General features: G+C 36.1%; 1 pseudogene; it reads right to left on the reverse strand.

The window, feature by feature from the left end:
- LOC124027376 overlaps positions 1–1,367 on the reverse strand; it is a 26,929-nt pseudogene extending 25,562 nt beyond the window's left edge.
- Positions 1,368–7,500: the final 6,133 nt, after the last annotated feature.

Genomic DNA, 7,500 nt, shown 5'->3' on the forward strand with positions numbered 1-7,500 from the left:
GTTCACCATTTATCTATAACACTAATTAACATGATAGAGGTTCACCATTTATCTATAATACTAATTAACATGGTAGAGGTTGACCATTTATCTATAATACTAATTAACATGATAGAGGTTCACCATTTATCTATAATACTAATTAACATGGTAGAGGTTGACCATTTATCTATAATACTAATTAACATGAGAGGTTCACCATTTATCTATAATACTAATTAACATGATAGAGGTTCACCATTTATCTATAATACTAATTAACATGATAGAGGTTCACCATTTATCTATAATACTAATTATCAACATGATAGAGGTTCACCATTTATCTATAATACTAATTAACATGATAGAGGTTCACCATTTATCTATAACACTAATTATCAACATGGTAGAGGTTCACCATTTATCTATAACACTAATTATCAACATGGTAGAGGTTCACCATTTATCTATAACACTAATTAACATGGTAGAGGTTCACCATTTATCTATAACACTAATTAACATGATAGAGGTTCACCATTTATCTATAATACTAATTAACATGATAGAGGTTCTCTCACCATTTATCTATAATACTAATTAACATGATAGAGGTTCACCATTTATCTATAATACTAATTAACAACATGGTAGAGGTTCACCATTTATCTATAATACTAATTAACATGATAGAGGTTCACCATTTATCTATAATACTAATTAACATGATAGAGGTTCACCATTTATCTATAATACTAATTAACATGATAGAGGTTCACCATTTATCTATAATACTAATTAACATGATAGAGGTTCACCATTTATCTATAATACTAATTAACATGATAGAGGTTCTCTCACCATTTATCTATAACACTAATTAACATGGTAGAGGTTCTCTCACCATTTATCTATAACACTAATTATCAACATGATAGAGGTTCTCTCACCATCGATCCAGCAGCTGATCCACACCAGTAGCACCACCGTCTTCATGTTGCCCTGCTGCCTCCAACCAACGGATTAATTATTCAACTCGCAAATAACAGAGACGGCCTAGTTAGAATCCTCTTCTATGGAGTCCCATTGTGATCCACAGCCCAGCCACAGAACACTCTGCACAGAACAATCTAGATAGAACACTCTGCACAGAACACTCTAGATAGAACACTCTAGATAGAACACTCTAGATAGAACACTCTGGATAGAACACTCTGCACAGAACACTCTGGATAGAACACTCTGGATAGAACACTCTAGATAGAACACTCTGCACAGAACACTCTAGATAGAACACTCTGGATAGAACACTAGAATGTAGACATTGTGTTCTAGAGTCTTGACGCTAAGCTGGTCGTTATTTTTGTGTTCCGTTGTGTCACTGAACCAGGATATCTCTCTCTCACACACACACACACACACACACACACACACACACACACACACACACACACACACACACACACACACACACACACACACACACACACACACACACACACACACACACACACACACACACACACACACACACACACACACACACACACACACACACACACACGAGCTGGGGATATCAGGTAGCACAAGGACACAGCGTGAAACCAGATACATCAGCATCTATCTGCCCCAAGAAACACAGACACACACACCCCAAGACACACACACACACACACACCCCAAGACACACAGACACACAGACACACACACCCCAAGACACACACACACACACACCCCAAGACACACAGACACACACACCCCAAGAAACACAGACACACACACCCCAAGACACACAGACACACACACCCCAAGACACACACACCCCAAGACACACAGACACACACACCCCAAGACACACAGACACACACACCCCAAGACACACAGACACACACACCCCAAGAAACCCCAATACAAACTCCCTCACGACGCCAGGACAGCGGAGTCAATCACCACCTTCGGGAGACACCTGAAACCCCACCTCTTTAAGGAATACCTAGGATAGGATAAGTAATCCTTCTCACCCCCCCCCCCCTTTAAGATTTAGATGCACTATTGTAAAGTGACTGTTCCACTGGATGTCATAAGGTGAATGCACCAATTTGTAAGTCGCTCTGGATAAGAGCGTCTGCTAAATGACTTAAATGTAATGTAAATGTAAACACAGACACACACACCCCAAGAAACACAGACATACACACCCCAAGACACACACACACTCTGCCTTACTGTGTTACACACACACACCCTGAGACAGATGTCAATCAGGCAGAGAACAACCCTTAGATCAGACAGGACAACAGGGGTGTCAAAGAGCAGTACACACAGTGCACTCGGAAAGCAGCAGTGAGGCTCCCTCTCACCGTCCCTCCCTCCCTCCCTCCCCTCCCTCCCTCGCACCGACCGACCCTCTTTCCCTCCCTCCCTCCCTCCCCTCCCTCCCCCCTCCCTCCCTCCCTCCCTCGCACCGACCGACCCTCTTTCCCTCCCTCTTTCCCTCCCACCCTCCCTCCCCTCCCACCCTCCCCTCCCTCCCTCCCACTGTCCCTCTTTCCCTCCCACCCTCACTCCCTCCCTCCCTCCTCCCCTCCCTCCCTCGCACCGACCGACCCTCTTCTCCCTCCCTCCCTCACCTCCCACCCTCCCTCCTCCCCTCCCTCCCTCACACCGACCGACCCTCTTTCCCTCCCTCCCACCCTCCCTCCCACCCTCCCTCCCACCCTCCCTCCCTCCCTCCCTCCCTCCCTCCCTCCCTCACCTCCCACCCTCCCTGCCTCCCTCCCTCCCTCCCCTCCCACCCTCCCTCCCACCGTCCCTATAATACTATAGAATACTGTTGGTAAGGTATAAAATACTATATAATACTGGAGGTAAGGAATATAATACTATATAATACTGGAGGTAAGGAATATAATATAAAATACTGTTGGTAAGGTGTATAATACTATACAATATATAATACTATACAATACATAATTTCTGCCAGCAGCATACCACCCTGCATCCCACTGCTGGCCTGCTTCTGAAGCTAAGCAGGGTTGGTCCTGGTCAGTCCCTGGATGGGAGACCAGATGCTGCTGGAAGTGGTGTTGGAGGGCCAGTAGGAGGCACTCTTTCCTCTGGTCTAAAAAAAATATCCCAATGCCCCAGGGCAGTGATTGGGGACATTGCCCTGTGTAGGGTGCCGTCTTTCGGATGGGACGTTAAACGGGTGTCCTGACTCTCTGAGGTCATTAAAGATCCCATGGCACTTATTGTAAGCGTAGGGGTGTTAACCCCAGTGCCCTGGCTAAATTCCCAATTTGGCCCTCAAACCATCACAGTCACCTACTCATCCCCAGTTTACAATTGGCTCATTATTCCCCTGTAACTCTTCCCCAGGTCGTTGCTGCAAATGAGAACATGTTCTCAGTCAACTTACCCGGTAAAATAAATAATGTTTATTATACAATAATATATATTGCTTTTGGTAAGGTTTATAATACTATATAATACTGTTGGTAAGGTTTATAATACTATATAATATATAATACTGTTGGTAAGGTTTATAATACTATATAATATATAATACTGTTGGTAAGGTTTATAATACTATATAATATATAATACTGTTGGTAAGGTTTATAATACTATATAATATATTACATTTACATTTAAGTCATTTAGCAGACGCTCTTATCCAGAGCGACTTACAAATTGGATATATAATACTTTTGGTACAGTTTATAATACTATATAATATATAATACTGTTGGTAAGGTTTATAATACTATATAATATATAATACTTTTGGTACAGTTTATAATACTATATAATATATAATACTGTTGGTACAGTTTATAATACTATATAATATATAATACTGTTGGTAAGGTTTATAATACTATATAATATATAATACTTTTGGTACAGTTTATAATACTATATAATATATAATACTGTTGGTAAGGTTTATAATACTATATAATATATAATACTGTTGGTAAGGTTTATAATACTATATAATACTGTTGGTAAGGTTTATAATACTATATAATATATAATACTTTTGGTACAGTTTATAATACTATATAATATATAATACTGTTGGTAAGGTTTATAATACTATATAATATATAATACTTTTGGTACAGTTTATAATACTATATAATATATAATACTGTTGGTAAGGTTTATAATACTATATAATATATAATACTGTTGGTAAGGTTTATAATACTATATAATATATAATACTGTTGGTAAGGTTTATAATACTATATAATATATAATACTGTTGGTAAGGTTTATAATACTATATAATATATAATACTTTTGGTACAGTTTATAATACTATATAATATATAATACCGTTGGTAAGGTATATATAACAATATATAATACTTTTGGTAAGGTTTATAATACTATATAATATATAATACTGTTGGTAAGGTTTATAATACTATATAATATATAATACTGTTGGTAAGGTTTATAATACTATATAATATATAATACTGTTGGTAAGGTTTATAATACTATATAATATATAATACTGTTGGTAAGGTTTATAATACTATATAATATATTACATTTACATTTAAGTCATTTAGCAGACGCTCTTATCCAGAGCGACTTACAAATTGGATATATAATACTTTTGGTACAGTTTATAATACTATATAATATATAATACTGTTGGTAAGGTTTATAATACTATATAATATATAATACTTTTGGTACAGTTTATAATACTATATAATATATAATACTGTTGGTACAGTTTATAATACTATATAATATATAATACTGTTGGTAAGGTTTATAATACTATATAATATATAATACTTTTGGTACAGTTTATAATACTATATAATATATAATACTGTTGGTAAGGTTTATAATACTATATAATATATAATACTGTTGGTAAGGTTTATAATACTATATAATACTGTTGGTAAGGTTTATAATACTATATAATATATAATACTTTTGGTACAGTTTATAATACTATATAATATATAATACTGTTGGTAAGGTTTATAATACTATATAATATATAATACTTTTGGTACAGTTTATAATACTATATAATATATAATACTGTTGGTAAGGTTTATAATACTATATAATATATAATACTGTTGGTAAGGTTTATAATACTATATAATATATAATACTGTTGGTAAGGTTTATAATACTATATAATATATAATACTGTTGGTAAGGTTTATAATACTATATAATATATAATACTGTTGGTAAGGTTTATAATATTATATAATATATAATACTGTTGGTAAGGTTTATAATACTATATAATACTGTTGGTAAGGTTTATAATACTATATAATATATAATACTGTTGGTAAGGTTTATAATACTATATAATATATAATACTGTTGGTAAGGTTTATAATATTATATAATACTGTTGGTAAGGTTTATAATACTATATAATATATAATACTGTTGGTAAGGTTTATAATACTATATAATATATAATACTGTTGGTAAGGTTTATAATATTATATAATACTGTTGGTAAGGTTTATAATACTATATAATATATAATACTGTTGGTAAGGTTTATAATACTATATAATATATAATACTGTTGGTAAGGTTTATAATACTATATAATATATAATACTGTTGGTAAGGTTTATAATACTATATAATATATAATACTGTTGGTAAGGTTTATAATACTATATAATATATAATACTGTTGGTAAGGTTTATAATACTATATAATACTGTTGGTAAGGTTTATAATATTATATAATATATAATACTGTTGGTAAGGTTTATAATACTATATAATATATAATACTGTTGGTAAGGTTTATAATATTATATAATATATAATACTGTTGGTAAGGTTTATAATACTATATAATATATAATACTGTTGGTAAGGTTTATAATACTATATAATACTGTTTCTAGTAATATATACTACTTTTGGTACGGTATATACAGTGGGGCAGTATTTAGCCAGCCAACAATTGTGCAAGTTCTCCCACTTAAAAAGATGAGAGAGGCCTGTAATTTTCATCATAGGTACACTACAACTGTGACAGACAAAATGAGAAAGAAAATTCAGAAAATCACATTGTAGGATTTTTAATGAATTTATTTGCAAATTATGGTGGGAAATAAGTAAAGTACTTCAGTAAAAATACTTTAAAGTACTACCTAAGTTGTTTTTTGGGGTGTATCTGTACTTTACTTTTCATTTTTTGACAACTTTTACTACTGTTGGGAAGTTATATAATACTGTATAACATTTAATACTGTATAATATATAATACTGCCGATAAGATATTTAGTACAGTATACTATATAATATTGTATAATATTTAATACTGTACAATATATAATACTGTTATTAAGGTATATCATACTGTTGTTAAGGTATATAATACTGTTGTTAAGGTATATAATACTGTTAAGGTATATAATACTGTTGTTAAGATATATAATATTGTTGTTAAGGTATATAATACTGTTGTTAAGGTATATAATACTGTTGTTAAGGTATATAATACTGTTGTTAAGGTATATAATACTGTTGTTAAGGTATATAATACTGTTGTTAAGGTATATAATACTGTTGTTAAGGTATATAATACTGTTGTTAAGGTATATAATACTGTTGTTAAGGTATATAATACTGTTGTTAAGGTATATAATACTGTTGTTAAGGTATATAATACTGTTGTTAAGGTATATAATACTGTTGTTAAGGTATATAATACTGTTGTTAAGGTATATAATACTGTTGTTAAGGTATATAATACTATATGTACATTTCTCACTAAAACTGGGTTGATACTAAGCATTATTTAGACAGGAACTGTCATAGTACAAACTGCTGTTAGAGGCTTCAGTGTGTCACTGAGTTTCTGTGGTGAAGAGCTGGTAGAACAGGTGTTTCCTGCTGCTGTGGGAGGTGGAGAGGAGGGGGTGATGAGAGGAGAGGGGGAGAGGGAGGGGGTGGGGAGGGGGAGAGGGAGGGGGTGATGAGAGGAGAGGGGGAGAGGGAGGGGTGGGGAGGTGGAGAGGTGGGGAGGGGAGGGGGAGAGGGAGGGGTGGGGAGGGGGAGAGGGAGGGGTGATGAGAGGAGAGGGGGAGAGGGAGGGGTGGGGAGGTGGAGAGGTGGGGAGGGGAGGGGGGAGAGGGAGGGGTGGGGAGGGGAAGAGGTAGGGGGTGATGAGAGGAGAGGGGGAGAGGGAGGGGTGGAGAGGGAGGGGGTGATGAGAGGAGAGGGGGAGAGGGAGGGGTGGGGAGGTGGAGAGGTGGGGAGGGGAGGGGGGAGAGGGAGGGGTGGGGGAGAGGGAGGGGGTGATGAGAGGAGAGGGGGAGAGGGAGGGGTGGGGAGGTGGAGAGGTGGGGAGGGGAGGGGGAGAGGGAGGGGTGGGGAGGGGGAGAGGTAGGGGGTGATGAGAGGAGAGGGGGAGAGGGAGGGATGGAGAGGGAGGGGGTGATGAGAGGAGAGGGGGAGAGGGAGGGGTGGGGAGGGGGAGAGGGAGG

This window comes from Oncorhynchus gorbuscha, unplaced genomic scaffold, assembly GCF_021184085.1.
Source record: "Oncorhynchus gorbuscha isolate QuinsamMale2020 ecotype Even-year unplaced genomic scaffold, OgorEven_v1.0 Un_scaffold_3150, whole genome shotgun sequence".
Taxonomy (NCBI): domain Eukaryota; kingdom Metazoa; phylum Chordata; class Actinopteri; order Salmoniformes; family Salmonidae; genus Oncorhynchus; species Oncorhynchus gorbuscha.